Here is an 18028-nt window from a genome sequence, read left to right as displayed (position 1 = left end):
ATTGATAATCAACCTTTGTAATAGTCCATTCCATTGCCCAGTTGTCTTAGGCCAAGAATAGCAAAGTAGCAGTCAATATCAAGACAAATAATTACCACTTTTCTATTAGACATCTTGTTTTTTTCAACACCGACAACGAAGGGTCAGAAATGGCATGTAATCACAGCCAAACCTTTTGATATTGCTAGAGGATCACCTAATTCAGTTCTTAGTGTTAACTGGCAGAGGTCCAAGTAGAAAGCTTTTACAGGGATGTAGTGAAGATGCTTTATATTGTAATGATCAATATAATCTTGATTCGTTTTTCGTGCAAGAATTCTTAGGAGGGGAACGTTGCTATTGCCAACTCTGGATGTTTCAACAAATGAAGCATGAAGAAATATACGAGTGTCCAAGAAGAAGGCAGGCGGGTAGTCAGCAAAAATAACAATAGTGTATCCGGCACTTTTACCATTGATTATATTAAGTTTATACCCAAGAACATATTTTAGATTATCATTGAGAAAAACTTTTTCACAGGCAATGGGTGAACTAATTTAGATGTTGCCCTCTTCGTTTGAATATTTGAAATGAAAGGTTCATTTTTTACGAGTGGAAATTCTTTTATTGATAGAACGACATAAATCATTCATAGAAGTGAGTTCCTCGTATGGTAATTCAAGATATGGATAATCCAACCAATTGATCTTTTGAATTTTATGTTGTTCGCTAACGGAGGGCGGCCAATTAAAGGGTCTAATTTTTATATCATATATGCGACCTTTTCTCAGAATATCATAGGTATTTTTGAGAATACAGTCGACAAGAGCCACTTCATACTCGCCGTCGAATTTGATGGTGTCAGAGAGTTTCGTCAACAATCACTTGTTTTATTCAAATCATTGTAGTGAGGGTCGGAGACATTGGACATGAATGTCACATAGAAATCGTTGGGCATTGTTAATGTCTTCAACTGCAACCCAAGAATCAAAATCAGAGTGGTATTCTAGCCGGCGAACAAGCAACTGTCTCTTACCCCTACGAGTACGGCTCTTTAATATCTTTTCTATTTGATAAATTTCCCTACTGTTTCTAACTTTTTGTAATTCATAATCATTAAAACCACTTAGAATCTCAACATCTTTGGTGTCTCACAGACGATATGTTATGGGTTCTGTGTCTAGGATTTTTGACACTTTAAAAAGTTCAGTAGACCATAAATTTCCTTTTTCAAAAATATTGCTGGTTCTATTAATTCGAACACTATCGCCAACATTGAATTTTTTCTTCACATTTTTTTTCTACTTTAATATTTTTTAAGAAAAGTGTCAAATGTGTAATCACTGCAATGAAATTCCTGAGGGCTAATATTGGACAGAGATCGATGTGGTCGTTGGTTGTTTATTTGCATGATTTTATCTAAATCATGAATAAAAGCAGCCGTATTTTTCTGTGTGCAATATCTCGAAATTAATAGACGAATAGTTTTTATCAATCGTTTAGCCAATGAAGCCTTTATCGGACTGCGACCATGATAGAGCTTTGTAATATATTTCAATTGAATTTCTTCCACATGTTGATTAACAAATTCGCTACCACGATCACTTTGAATTTTTCTATAGCAATCTTGCTCAAGAACACTTTCTAAAGCTTGAGCAACTTCAACACCTCCCTTTGATCGCAATGGAATAGCATATGCATAGCGACTAAAGACACTGATTGCCACTAGAATATTTTTGTAGGGTCTATTGTGTCGCCTTTGAATCTGATCTAGAGTTAAAAGATCTGCTTGTATTGTATGCAGTGGGAAAAAGGCTTTAGTTTGTCGATATTGTTTGCCACAAATTCTGTGATTTTGATGTAGAGTGTAACTCGATTCATTTTCTAGATACTCTTTTGCATTTTGCATACAGTGCTATTGAAACCGTCACTGACGTCAGAGGCAACTTTAGAAAACGTTGAGGGGAAATTAGCTTCCCACTTCATCAATATTGTCATAGACATGTTTTAAAACTTCATCCATTTTGAACGCAGAAACGTAGTGTAATGCGCGCTACCCTTTTGCACACTAGATGGTGGTACTTGTGACGGTGAGTTGATATCAATACGTCTTCGTTTTTGTCTAGCCGCCACCATCGTCGGTGTTATCAAATCTTTGCTGCTGCTGCTGCTGCTGCTAGGAGTACTAACATATTCTTCTTCTTCTTTTTTAAATGGTGCTGTTGCTGGCGGTGTTGGTGTTAGAGGGCTGACACCTCTACTATATTCCTTTAATTTCTTTAGAATTTGCTTATTACCAATAAGACTTTTGGAGAAGTTTGATAAATGTAGAAAGCTGAATAGATTATTGTCAAATGATAAAAGTCCTTTACAATTTGTAACCACATCACAAATAAAATCAAGTAGATTATACCTTTTTCCTGAATTATAATTCCTTTCCCTGTGCTATCGACTTGAACTTGATAATTATCATCACCACTTTCCAACATGAGGTATGTTAATAGTCTTTTACTCTGTTCCCGATATGTGTGTGGCAGTAGGTTCCCAATAGATATCACTATGGAATCCGATTCTGTGTCCTTTGATTGTGCTGTTGTTGCTCCAGAATCTTGAGGAGATGTTTCTTTTTTGGAGGGGGGTGGATCAATGACGTTTACACTGACGACGGATCTATCACGATACGGTCTATGTTTATCCACGTGACGAAGTTCATCTTGAAATCAAACTAGCTTTTTATCATCGGCAATATTTTCATCATTAATGAATTTTCTTAGATTGTCCTCGCAGTGTTCAATTGGTGAAAGGACAAGTCATATTGGAATCAATTTGTAGGGTTTAGCCAACTAGAGAAAACTGTTTACAAGTCCTCTGTTTATTGGCAGTAAAAGTGTAAAAATTCTACCGCCCACTTGAAGGAGACGTTTTCTTTTAAAATCTTTTCCTTTGTTTTTGCAAGCCATGGCACGTACAGTGGAACGATGTTAATTGTCTGTTATCTAACACCTTCTGGTAACTGTACATTGCCCTCGGTTAAATTTAAACAAAGTTCAGGTATTAGATTAATAAATTCTTTGTCAACAAAAAAATCTGTATACAGTAGTAGCAAAAGTTAATGATGATAACGATGATGATAGCTATGATGACGAAAATGATGACAAAATGGAATGTATATTATAGGGAAATTGTTGTCCTCCAAAAAAACCACCCACACACCCACCAAATAGTACTATTTTGAATTTAAGTTAAATCATCCTGACCGAGTTGTTTTCGATAGTCCATACATTCAACTCGATCTGAAATACGGTAGTGACCATGGGGTAGACACTTCACACCATCCTCACGTACATAGACCTTGTCGGATATGCAAGACATGGCATTTTTTCTACTCTAACAGCATAATTTTTAAATTATAGAGAGCGACTGGCCATTACTTTTTTCTCTTGGCACTAAACTTCTCTCCACACAGTTTCTGTACACACACATGTCGAGATTATTTTTGAAAAGTGTGTAGGCACCCGTTTGCACGCTTGTTTTATATCCTTATCCTGTGTTTCCACACAGTTTAATTTTTGACCAGGGAACATCCCGTTGGATATTAAATCGCTCCCCGCCTCAGATTTTAACATTAACAATTGATTGAGCGCCTGGCGTTTCACCAACTCGGGGTAGATGCTCTCATTCCAATTCGTGTAATCCATCCGTGAGGTGTATGCACACCATTTTACAAATCTTTCAATAAATTCTCGGTTTTAACTTTTAACAATAAAGAATATGTGTCTCCATAGTACACTTGAACTTCCACCTCCCTTGGCCATTGTACCTTACACACATTGTAAAAGAATGACAGCATGAGTTTCTTGGAAATTTCTAGCATCGCACTCCCCCCTGCGATATTCTTATTCAGAAGACATTTCTATTTTTTTGTGTGTAAAAGAACCATATTCGGGTCTATGACAGTGAATTGTTGTAAAGTGTGGGTCGGCGAAAATTCGAGCATATTCTCGAAGTTCGGTTACAACTTCACAACAAGATCTGTTTCGTACGCTTTCACACATTTTCCCAAAGGCTGAATTTAAAATAAGTTTATACATTTCTTTTTCAACTCTACTTTTTGCCTGTGAACGTTTACTGACAAACCTGTCAATAAACGTTTTTAAATATAGTTTCTGATCGAATTGCAGGGCTTTATATATCTTTGTAACCCTGAAACCATTGGATCACCATCCACCGCAATAGTACATTGTGAATAACGATGTTCTGTTTCAGGTCCAGATCAGCAATTAGTTTCTGCTTGGAGGGGGTCCAGTGCATGCCCATATCCTCCACCAATGAAAAATTGTATGGAATCAAAGAGTCCTTGCTCACCGGTCTATTTACACAAGGAAAAACAAAAATTTTTGATGGAGTCATGGAGCTCCATTGGTATGTGACCGTCAATCTAAAAACACCATCCTTGGGAACCATTTTCCCCGACAGTGTGAATATTGGGGAAATCTATGGTACAAGGATTTTCAAGCCATTTATAGTTGCCACACGGTAAACTGTAGTGAGAAATTGTCGAGGGATATAGTGAATTCATGTCCAGAAAAAGAACATTGGACTTTTCACCGTCGACAGAGTTTGGTTCAGCTGGATCAGGTGTTAAGACGCGATCCCCGTGAAAAACATATCCCCCTCATAGATCTTTCTACAAATAAGTGTTGATCCACATCGGTGATTAGACCTATTTCCTCCCTACTGATTTTTAGAATTCAATCCATCACCAGGTGTGGTGTTGAAAAACAATGCCCAATGTCTAGGCCCAATTCCGAGTAGATTTGGTCTGTGTTCTTGCAGACAATATCACAAAGAGTTAACACATCATTTGATAAGTACATTCGACAATAATCCCAACCATTTTTACAGCCTCCCTTAGCCCATACCCTCTTGGTTAATTCATAGTCTTCGAAAGTGCATTCACTATCGGTAAGTCAATAATAGAATGCTTCAAAGGGAGGGAGTTTCTCCTTCCTTAACCTCGCGCCAGAGTTATAATACTCATATGTATATATGCCTTTACAAGTTAGTATGTCATATATTTCATAGTCGGGAAAGCGTTGTTCATGCAGAGGTAAACTATCGAAACTGTCAATTTTCTGCACTTGAATGAGTTGACTGAGAGCTTTGGGGAAAAAACTATAAGAATCTAAAAAACGGATTTATTCCAACAAGTATGCCCATTATTCACTGTTTGCCAATTGAATTCTAAAGCAACAACTTCTCAGCTGATTGGGTATAATATTATAGGTAAATGAGTTATCTATCCAGGGGCTATCTGCAACTCCATGCCTCTGCATACGTGCCAATGCCGGTACAATAAATTTCAAATCGTAATTTGAATTGTGAATGAAAACCGGTATAAAGAACTGCTGGCTCACATTCACATTGCACGATTGATGTGCTACGTCATGAAAATTACTACCCCCTGATGATATTTCCTGCCATAAATGATCATCGTCCCGAACCTTCCCTTTCCCCCTTATTTTTTTCCAAAAGTCTCTTTCTCCTTAGTCCCCTCTTCAAATTCCCCCTTACATATCTAACGTTTTTCCTATTTTTAATTGACAGGCAATCCTCTTCTAATAGTGTCATTGAGTAATGTGTATCTCTCAAGCGGGAGATTGATCTATTCGCTGTGACAATTAATTTAGTCAATGCTTTAACCATACAACCCTCCTCGTCCAATGTCTCAACTATTTCTAACAGTCGCAAAGTGTTACTGTTATGTCTATGAGCATGGGCATAGGAAACTACAATAGCTTGATGTTCTTTAATATGATTTGGATAGTGGGGGTCGTTCACATCTGTGAATTTAGTCTCGCAGTCCAAACTTATTTTATCACTTTGCATAAGCGTATTCTGGAAATTTCTAAATTGTTAAATTCCCCTGTCATTCAGCACCTGTCTCCAGAGATTGATAGCCTTGTCTTTTGAAGTGTTTCATGTGATTCTCTAGCTTTAAATCACTCCGATATCTAGACAAACACATTGGACAATAGTAACATACCCCTAATAGCTTACCCCCTTTCAGAACTCTACTAATATCCGCTATTGGATTAAAGTGACCGACTGATTCAGGCTCACTAGGTGGTGTGTACAACAGCCAACCCCAATATTTCATAGATTCAATCGACGGGGTCCTTACTGAAAATATTACTTCCTTTTTATTAGAACGCATCCCCTCTTCAAATTCCGTTCCGTATTGTAGCACTTTAACACCACTCTTTAAATAAGCGTTTGCTAGTTCAGAAATATCTATTCCTTTGAGTGTTACAGGTAATTTATTTGTTAAGTAAGTGAAATCTACTCGGGGAAAATCAGACCCTTCTTTCCCATGTAGGGCACACTGGTCCAAATTTATCTTAGTAGCTTTATTTTGTAGAGGTCAAAAAGCCGATATAAGAAATGCGTACATGAAACACGTTTGGCCTGTTTCGAAACAGATTCGTTGGACACCCTTGCATACTTCTAAATCAGGATTATGTTTTAATTCAATAGCCTCTCTCCATGTCCCCCTCTTAAAACTTTTAGAGTTTTAAAAGCTTTTTTAAAACTTTTTAAATTTTTAACTTTTCAACAAATAAAACCACTGAACCACTACCATTCTAATTATAATTTTCCAAATGAGTGACAACATTGTCTATTCATTGCATGAAAACATTCTTATAGTTTCCCAAATACGAGTGCAGCACCATCATTCCAGTGTGCACATAATGATCGCTGATTTCGCCGTGAATTTCATTGACATAGAATATTTTTAAGACAATTGAAGCCTTTATGCCGTCTCGCACTCCCCGTGCTTCCTGAAGCCCTTCCTGAAGCCCTTGCTGATTCCAGGTGGGAATCAAAGGTCAAGCTAAGCTTGTATACCTCCATGGCAGTGATGGTAGTTACAGGCACTGAGGCTCGATCTTCCGTCCCTGGGCAGCAGAGGAAATCCGTCAGCGCACCTCAAAGCGGTGGAAGGGTGTAAACACCACTTAGCTCCACGCCGAGCGATTTGGTGGCCGACGCGCTCCGGGTGACCGGCAAAACTGGGGACCTTGCGGTCACCTCTATTCCCAAGAAACATCGATGGATCTGAGACCTAGAAGAAAAGTTGTAACGGCTACGGCGTCCCCGGCAAGCGATGCGGCCCCTGTATTGGCGCGGGTGTCGAGAAGTAAACAAGCCAACCATACTACGGCGTTCCGGGCAGGCAACGCGACTTCGAATATGGCGGTGAAGTCGAAAAATCCTTTTCATGCCATAAATCTAGGAAAACCCACTAAAGTCATTAAACAGGCAAAATCTAGAATAAATGTGGGATGCTGGAATGTAAGGTCCGTCAAACAAGAAGCCACGCAAGTTTTTCTTGTCCATGAGATGGAGAAGTACAACATAGACATACTTTGCATATCCGAGACCAGAATTTCAGGTTCTGGCTCCTTAGTTATTACAGCTCCTGAAACGCTACATCAATTCCATTTTTTCTACTCCAGAGTAGAGGATAATTCGGGACTCCACGGAGTTGGTTTCATCATGAACCAAAGAACCAGAAATGCTCTCCTAGATTGGGAACCAGTCTCCTGTAGACTTGCCAGAATCAGACTAAAAGGAAACCCCGCAAATGTGTCGATAATTTCTACCTATCCCCCCACCCGTGACGCTGCTGATACGACCAAGGATGATTTCTACGGCGAACTACAGCAGCTGTCTTCTTCTGTTGCCGCACGTGATTACTTGATCGTTGCTGGAGACTTCAACGCAAGAGTTGGTCCCTCGGACCAAACCACAAGACAAGTCCTGCGAAAATTTGGACAAGGTCACAGATGCGAGAATGGGCAAAAGTTGTTAAACTACGCCTTGATGAACCACCTTGTTGTCACCAATACCATATTTCAGCACAAACCTAGCCACCTTTTAACTTGGCATTCAAATGACGGTGTCACTAAGGCTCAAATAGACTTCATTCTCGTACGCCAGCGCTGGAGAAGCTCCGTACTGGACTCTCGCTCTTACAACGGCGCGGACACAGGCTCGCAGTCTGGGTCTGACCACAGGCTTGTTGCTGCAAAAATTTTGCTACGTCTTGCAACTCGGAGGAAAACCAAGCCCAAGGCCGGATTCGACATCGGTAAGCTCCAAGACAAAGAAGTTCGGCAGGCCCTCAATTTGGAACTGACTAACCGATTTGACGCCCTCATTTCTGATTAAAACCCACCCCCCGAGAAGAGATGGGAGACCTTTAAAACTGTGATGACAGAGACTGCTGATGAGAGCCTAGGCCGATAAAAAACCCCACGACAGCACTGGATTACCGCTAGGACCCTGTCAATAGTCGATGAGCGAAGACAAAAGATGAGCGGCCCTAAAGAAGAAACAAAAGAGCTGCGCAGACAGGTAAAACGCTCTGTTCGTCTGGACCGCCGCCAAATGTGGGAAGATGCTACCGTGTCGTTAAAGAAAGCAGCACGCTCACATGATACCCGCAAGCTCTACCAGATCCTGAAAGAGTCCGTTGGTAAGAAAGCTGCTGTCTCAGAAATAGTCAAAGAGAGATCAGGAAAAATCATCAGTTGTCAGAAGGAGCGCTTAGCAAGATGGAAGGATCACTTTCAGATCCTCCTAAACCCATCCCCATCATCCGCCCCTGAGGCTTTCCCACCTGCCGTTTCTAAAGACCCCTACGACGTCGAGCTGGACACACCGACCAGAGCCGACATACTAAAAGCGATCAAGACCCTGAAGAACCCCAAAGCCCCAGGTGAAGACGGCCTCCCCCCCGAAGTCTACAAACAAGGCCCTGAGGTCACTGCTGATCAACTCCATGACATTCTTGAATAAATGTTGAAGATCAATTCTTTCCCAAAAGATTGGAAGACATCAATCATTCTCCTTTTTTAGAAGAAAGAAGATAAAACCAAATGCAAAAGTTACCGCAGAATAAGTCTTATAGACATTGCGGTCAAAATATTCGGGATCATGCTCTTGAACCGCTTCAAAGGGGCAAGGGAGGAAAGAACCCGAGAAAATCAAGCCGGCTTTCGGCCAGGTAGAGGCTGTACTGATAATATCTTCGTTTTTCGCCTCATTATCCAGCAGTTTGAAAGGTACAATCTACCCCTGATCTTGATGTTCCTGGACTTCATTGCCGCCTTCGACTCTGTCACTCGCCAGAAACTTTGGAAGATCCTAGAGAATGATGGAATGCCGCTGAAGTTTGCTGAACTGATGAAGGCATAATATGACGCGTCAGTGAGCCGAGTTCGAGTCTATGGTGAAGAAACTGAAGAATTTCTGGTTGAGTTTGGAGTAAAACAAGGGTGTGTTCTCTCTCCGACTCTGTTCAATTATTGCGTCGATTGGGTGCTTAAAAATGTACTGTCGTCCTATCCAGGAGTTCAGATCGGACAGAATCTTTCACTGACTGACCTCGATTATGCGGATGATGTTGTCCTCCTGTCAGACCCCGTAGAAGCTCAAAATATGCTGGACAACATAGTGGCCCTGGGTAAACCTGATTGGCTTGAACGTCAGCACAGAAAATACAAATGTCATGGCTATTAACATCGACAATAGATCATTCACACTAACTGTCAATCTAGTTCAGATGGAAAAAGTCAACTTTTTTACATACTTAGGCTCCCAAATATGTATTGATGGATCTTCCGACGCTGATATCCAACAGAGAATACAGAAAGCGCAGGTCTTTGCCTCCCTTCAGAAACCTTTATGGAATTGCCGCAAAGTTAGTGTCCGAACGAAAGTGCGAATTTTCATGGCACTAGTCTGCACCGTTCTCCTTTACGGATGCGAAACATGGTCGGTAAAACTACAGCATGAGAATACGCTGAAGGTGTTTGAGCATACCTGTCTGCGAAGAATTCTCAGAATACAGCTACGTGACCGTATCTCCAGCACGAATCTACGTCGAATGTGCAATATTCAGAGAGATGTTGCGCTCACTATTAAAGAACACCGTTTGAAATGGCTGGGCTATGTTTTACGGAAGCCACCAGAATACTTGCCTCGCCTAATACTTCTAGTCAAGCCTATTAGCTCCTGGAAGAGACGCCAAGGAGGACAGAGGAAAAACTGGTGGAACCTGGCCAAATCAGACCTTGAACCTATAGGGGGATTCAGAAAGTTCGGACACAGATGGTCAACTCAGTGGCTTACTTTTGCAGAGCAGCTGGCAGAAGATCACTCAACATGGTCCAAGAAGGTCTCCAAGATCATCGATGCCGGGCGAGGTGGAAACGCCTGATTCCCGCCACAAGTACAAGTAAGTACTCCCCATGCTTGAATTTGGTGCTCAAGAAATTCCAGAATCTCCTTCACATATGCATGGATAATACTTATGGGATAAGTTATAATAACCGCCATCAGTGTATTAAAGAGATCGCCAAAAGTAGCAGTGAAAACGTCTGTCGTATTCAGGATTGAATTTTTTTGCTGAAAATGGGGTAGTGATGGTGAGAATTGTATATCACCACTACCTCCCCCTTCCCCTCCAATTTTTTCAACATCAACAATAGGGTTGTTGTGTGGAGTGGATTCCCCCAGTTTACTTATCATAGCCCTTAACACGTTAGGACTATGTGAATCAACCCAAGCGAATTTATTTTCTTCTTTAATTAATATTCTGTCGAAATGGGGTTATGTCCATTAAATCTGGGGGAGGGATCTCATTTAACTCACGACTAAAATTACCTAAAATTTGTATGGTATTAGGACTCAGCCAAGGTAAATCGCTCTCTAGCATACCTTGATCTGAACTAACTCCATTGTTTCATTCAACTGTGCTAGGCTCTACATCTAAATAATTATTACCAACACTAAAATGTTCTCCTAATAAGTTATCTGCCCATTCAGAGTCTTTAATAATGTCAGAAGGTATATCATCTAAATTATCACTACCATCATAATACTCCCGTAAAAATTTACCGTACCATTCATCAATAGGTGGTGTTCCAAGGACCTCATTGTAACGGAACTCTATTGGGGCATCAATTAAAGTCGTCTCGTTAATGAGATCCCATAATTCATGGATTGATTCTTCAGGTGGGGGAGAAGTTAGTGATGATATGACATCCATTCTAACCTATAAAGAAAATAGGCACTTATTTTCAAAGTTTATAAATCACCCTATTTTTTTTTAAAAACTCCAAAATTGGATTATAAGCAAACTATATTTTCTAATCATTTAGAACATGTACATTATAATAAATAAAAAACACGCCTAGTAGCATAAGCAAAATCTGTGTGCGTATAGTGTCCTTTGGCTAGTTCACTGTACCCAATAACCACTCTATATACATTTCCAGAAAAAATCAATTTAATAGCACCCTATGTATTACTGTTATACCATATTTAATATCTAAATGAACATAGTCGGTTCTGATTTTTTCCAACATTCCCTGAAAGTTTCATCTTAATACTCTTTATCTGTTTAGGAAAACCTAGGATCTTACTTGCCCCCTCCTCGACCACATCACCTCTCCCACCGTAATAAAATACTTTCTTAAAACTACGGCAAATTGTATAGCTTACGAGCTGTGTTCAATGGGGTTTAGATGTTATATCACATGCTCACATAGACGGTTGTTGTTTAATAATAATCAAGTAGAAAGAAAAATGACAAATATAGCAGCACATAATGTGTTATTCAGATGTATACGAATATTCATTTAGTCTGCAAAAAATTAGTTAATTACTTGTTGTTGAAGTGATTGGTTATAAACCGCAAATACTTTTAGAAATGGTTTGATTTAGAATTGTTGCTCTTCTTGATGTAATAATTGAAGGTTAGTGTTATCCCATGTCAAACTTGATGTGACATGTACATATCAAAATCTGTTTAATACTTGTTGTTGAAGTGATTGGTTACAAACCGCAAATACTTTAAGAAATGGTTTGATTTAGAATTGTAGCTCTTCTTGATGTAATAATTGAAGTGTAGTTCTATCTAATGTCAAACGTGATTTGACAAGCACATATCACTTTTCTATTTGAAGTTGTTCAGTTTTCAAAAAAGCACGCTTATTGTAGTAGTAGCAGAAGCAATATCAGTATCTGTGTGCGAATAGTGTCATTTAGTTAGTTCACAGTCCACCTAACCACTCTTTACATATCCTGAAAGTTTAAATTTAATATCCCCTATGTATTACTGTTATATCTTATTTACAATATAAATGAACAAAGTAGGTTCTGCTTTTGTCCAACATTCCCTGAAAGTTTAATCTTAATAGTCTTTACTTTTTTTGGAAAACCTAAGATCTTACTTGGTTTGAAAGGTATAGTCTATCCTTTTCAGGCCATCTCCTCTCATGGGTCACAATTCATTCTGATAGAGAAGTTTGTTTTTTATGATGTCCGTAGAGACAAGATGAATCATTCGTTGATAAAGTAGTTTTTACTCTTTGTTCTTTACTTGAGAAACCACAGTATGTTTTGATAATATATGAAATTGTCATTTTGCTTCAGAAATTATAACATGGTACTTAAATTCAATACATATGCATTTTTTTCTTTTGCGAAACGTTTACTATGCCTATGTGCCAGTTTATAAGATTTAGCAGGCTGGATGCGTATACTTGTCAGGATTTAATAATTACAGCCTGTTTTATCAAGGAGATTAAATCGCTCTGAAGTATTAAGGTCAAAGTGATCGATATATTTCCCTTTGGGAGAAAAATCATTAGCGGAAATATCGATAAATTTAAAACTCACATTATGTGTTCCGTGCAAGGCCATCATGTCCATTGTCAGTTCGTTTTCTTGCATACAGGGTCTTGTATTGACGGTGAGTGGATTCTCGCCTTGTATATAGGACGTAGAGGGTATGGCGTATTTGATTACAGAAGGACGTAATTTATTTCCATCCTCAATCCCAGCCTTCTTTTTGGGGGGAGTGACGCATTCTTCAAAACTATTCTTAAAAAGAAGCTAAATTATAGTTTTTTTATGCAAAAAAATTCTACTCTAATGAAAACGAAGTACAAAGGGGCCAACTGGTTTTTAAAGTCCTGCTCTTTAACGAAGATAACTGTTCTTATATTATGGGGCGTAAAAAGAATATTTTTACATCTTGTTCGGTTCATGAAAAAGACACTTTGTCATTAAGATTCGGTGAGGTTTTTAAAAATTTAATGATTATGTGTAAAACATTTTTTTCTTGTTTTTGGATAATAACGAGTTTATCAAAGTTGAAAGAAGCCCTTCATATACTGTCGGATATTAGGTCTAAAACTGAAATAAGTTGAAATAAAGATTTTTTTTGCAGGCCTTAACTGTTATGAGATAGTCAATAAGCATTAAAGAAATTATGTTTCCAAAAACAGAATTAAGTTTGGATAAATCTCATTGTTAGTCTAGGCCTCGCTATGGACTCCCCATTATAAAACCTTCGAAATACTATAAACTCTAGAAATATAGGCTTGATAGCACGTTTCCACTATATAGACCTATAACTAGAAAAAAAGCTCTTTAACACACACACACACACACACAAAGCTTATATAGCTAAAATTTACATCAAACGACATTTTCAATGCTAGGCTAGACCCCAAATAAGTTAATGTGTTCAGAGAAAAATTCCTAGCAGGGTTACATTTAATATATGCTTTACTCCGCCCCCCCCCCCACAATGTGCAAATATGTACCCCAAATTTGGTTCTAAAGTATTTTTCATCCCTTCTTTGATTTATTAACTAAACATGTCTTTTTTCATGCGTCTCCAATATAATGCAATACTACCCAAATATCTCAATTAATTATTTATAAAATAAAACTTACGATATAAATTTGCGTAGCAATAAAATGAATACTCTCCGTTTTATACAGTGTTTATCCCTCAATGGCTTCAAAAGAACTGTTATCTCGGGCTTGAAGCGCAAACAACTTATACAATGTTCCACGGTGAGATTGTATCACAACATATATTGCCTAGTTCGATTTCGACAAGCATATTACGTTAATTTCAAGCTAATTATTCCTAGAAGACTGGTCTGATGTCACTTAGCCTAGTATTTTTAGCTATGTGATTGACCTAGAAATGGTCGTTTGGTCTTGTATAGTTAGTAATGAATATGGCCTCCCTACTAACACTATACTAACAACAAAATACTGAAAACAAATTCTGAAAACAAAATACATTTGTAATGTTTACACTTTTCTTACTTTCATAAATAAAGAATTATGAAAACTTTTAAGTGATAAGTATCAGTTTATGTCAATTAAACTGAAAATGAACAGGCATTGGTTTATGTGGTTGTTTTTTCAACAAAGCGCAAACTGTGTTCTGGGCTTGAGAAGGTATGGAGGTAATCATCTCTACTCATGTTAATTTTTTCTCGTTTTGAGTTTGACTTGGCGATTTATTGTAATTTTTGTTCGTTTTGAGTGTTTTTTATTATAATGGAGCTTTTTATTTTTCTTTGAAAAACTTGTTTTGTGGAAATAGTATTTTAAATTATTCTGGATAAGCATCGAAGTACGAATCTCTTGACGTATCTATTTTTATCAATACTCTGTTTTTTAGAATTTCGGTTACTATTGAGCAACATTGTTCCTTACTTATAGTTTGTCCCCACTAACTGTTTGATCTTGTTATTTGTTTCAATCTCAATTTGTTTTGTTTCATTTATCCATTGATATTAAATTCTGTTCGCTCCAAGTTTCATATATTGTGGGATTTTATTTCTGCTTGTTTTAATTATTTTTCCGAAGACCCATACTGCCTTTCTATGACAAACAAATAAACGGTCAAATATAGATAAATCCTTTTATTAGACAGTAAAAAACAGATACAGAAGTCCTGGTTATTTCGACTACATATATCAGTGAGCGTGATCAGCAGATAAACTAAAGTATTAGCATTAAAACAAGCTATATTTATACAGAATAAGATAGCTACTTCCGTATCACAGATAGTATCCGGTTCATTGGCTGAGAGGATTCATTAACGGGGTTCTTTCTAAGTCTTGAATTCTTTAATATTACCAAAATGTAAGTTGAATTTTTAATGAAAGTGGCAAGAACTTCTTTTTCTTCCAATTGCAAACGAAATGTTGCTGAATTTTCAGTTATACACTTGCTTGGTCTGTCACCCCAATGGTTCAAGGCGTTTAGCTCCCGGCGATTACCCCCCACAAAATACCACCCGCGGAAAACAGCTCCCGGAAAATACCCCCTGGTAAATACCCCCTTGGAAAATACCCACTCTTGGAAAATAAGGCTTTCCAAATTTCGATAATTTTATTGCAGTTTTATTTTGTTAATTTCCGTAGAGGGAAGGAATTTTGGAACTTGTGTATTATGCGCCACTCACTCAAGTTTACGCTGTGTGAAATTCGAGAATACACCGTTTTTTTGTTAGTTTCATCGTTACTTTAGAAATAAATTTGGGATACAGATTTGCATATTATGGGGGGGGGGGGTAGAGTAAAGCGGGTCTGCATGCAAAATGTGTTTTTTACAATTATTCTGCATATTAGATAGATAGATAAATAAGTGTAATTTAAAACCAAACATACGACCATTAACACAGTAAAATAACATAAATGAATATAGTGAATGGAGGGGGGTATTTAAACCCTCGGAAAAATACCCCAATGCGGAAAATCCCCCCTCCCCCCTGAAAAAATCACCCCAAGAAAAGTAACACTCGTGGAAAATACCCCCTCCTTGGAAAATACCCTCCCCCCCCCCCTGTGGAAAACGATGTTTCTAAATTTGAAACTTTTATTTGAGTTTTTTTTTAGTTTTGTTGAAAATTGCTAAGGAACAGGAAAAAGAGGAATTTACACACCAGAAGTATCTTAAAAACTTAAAAAGATAAAACACAAATCCGTTTGTGTTGAAAAGACTTCCATATGAACTCTGCAATTTTTGGCAGTAGCGGGTGCCAAATTAAAAGAAAATTGAAGAAGAAAAAAAATATAGACGAACAATCATGAAAATGAAGCTAAAACACATGGCACCAAAAATTTTAAGAAGATTTGGCTATCCTACGAGCCAAAAGATAAAATCCTACGAGTTTGTTTTTTTATCTTCCAAATGTAAAACTACCACAAACCACCATTAATAAATAAATGAAACCCAAAACTAACAGAAATTACAATAGATAGCCTAGTCAAACTCAAAACAAGCAGAAATTAAAAGGATTATGGCTGACACCCATGTCCTCTTCAAACCAGAAAATAATTTGCACTTTACTTAAAAATAAACAACAACCGTGTATTGTCAGTATGATATACATATTCTGATATCTATTCCTTATAGTCTGAATAGTTCTTTATTTGTTAAAGCCAAAAAATGGAAAATATTTAAAATGTATTTTGTTTTCATTAAAATGCAAATTATGTTCTGGTCTTGAGGAGGTGTGGGGGTTGTCAGTCCTACTCATGCTAATTGTTGCTATTTTGAGTTTGAATAGGTTATTTATTGTAATTTCTGTTCGTTTTGGGTTCAATTGAAGTAGAAAGGACCCTAAAGGTCCCACGAGTACAACGTGGTTTATGGTTTTCTCACTGAGAATGAAAACACAGGATGTTTCTCACTTGAAAAAACAGGAATTTTCTCACTTTTATGGATGTTGTTTTGGACGGTTATGTGTGTTTGTAAATTTATTTGATGTTTTTCATGGATGTCAACATCAATTTATGTCTGTTTTATGGTTTTTGTCAGTGAGAATGGAAAAACAGTATTTTTCTCACTTTGATGGATGTTTTCTGGATTATTGAGTCTAACGGGGACCGGAGTCAATGACCTCTTTTCCCCAGGGAGAATGATTGCGTAATCAAAGTGGGTCAATGACACTTCGTTCAAGATCATTTGATTTGTTGTTGTTGTTTTGGTTAAGTGCACGCTCAGAGCGAATGTTATGATCCAGGAATAGGAAAACAGGATCACGTGTGATAGATGATGTCATGGTTGATTGATTTGACACGAAAGGGGAATTAATTTGTTGTTTCTAAGGGAATTATTGATTCACGAAAGGGGAATTAATTTATTGTTTCCAAGGAGAATTGTCTCCGGGACGAAGTTTATTAATATCTTTGGAGTTCGACCATGAGAATTGTTTCCGGAATTATTGATTCACGAAATGGGAATTACTTTATTGTTTCCAAGAAGAATTGTCTCCGGAACGAAGTTAATTAATATCTTTGGAGTTCGACCAGGAGAATTGTTTTCCGGACTTATTGATTCACGAAAGGGGAATTAATTTATTGTTTCCAAGGAGAATTGTCTCCGGGACGATGTTTATTAATATCTTTGGAGTTCGACCAGGAGAATTGTTTCCGGCGAATGTTTTGATCTTCGAGACGAAGAGTTTAACGCTGGAAAAGGGTTTTTTAGTAATTTCAAATATGACAGCGCAGGGATGCCAAAAACAAAAGGGACATGCAGAAATTACGTTTAGGGATTATTTGGGCGAAATCGTTTTAGACATTTTATGGAATTATTTCGGCGAAACAGTTAGAGACATTTTAAAAGATTATTTTAGAAGATGTTTTAGAAGAGGCTTTGAGTGTGGTCGTTATAATACACAAGTTCCATTTGAACAGTGTCGTGAGGTCCCCTACCCCAACCCCAAATAGCCCCGATCCCCCTACCCCAACCCCGAAGGAAGCCCCCGGTCCTCCCAAAGGGTCCCCCGGGTTCCCAAAGGGTCCCCCAGGCCCCAATTTTTTAATACTTTTTTAAGGCTTTATTATATGTTTTCAGAACAAGTTATTTTCTTAATCTCCATCTTAAACCCATTTTACAAGTTGAAATGGGCGAAACCGTTTTAGGCATTTTAGGGAATTATTTCAGCGAAACAGTTAGAGACATTTTAAAAGATGATTTTAGAAGATGTTTTAGAAGAGGATTTGAGGGTGGTCGTTATAATACACAAGTTCCATTTGAACAGTGTCGTGAGGTCCCCTACCCCAACCCCAAAGGGCTCCGATCCCCTTACCCCAACCCCCAAGGAAGCCCCGGTCCTCAAAGGTCCCCGGGTTCCCAAAGGGTCCCCCTGCCC

This window comes from Artemia sp. Qi Xiang Cuo, chromosome 2, assembly GCF_049724085.1.
Source record: "Artemia sp. Qi Xiang Cuo chromosome 2, ASM4972408v1, whole genome shotgun sequence".
In the NCBI taxonomy this organism is placed as follows: Eukaryota; Metazoa; Arthropoda; class Branchiopoda; order Anostraca; family Artemiidae; genus Artemia; species Artemia sp. Qi Xiang Cuo.
The sequence above is the reverse complement of the archived record's forward strand: the minus strand, read 5'-3'. Positions refer to the sequence as shown.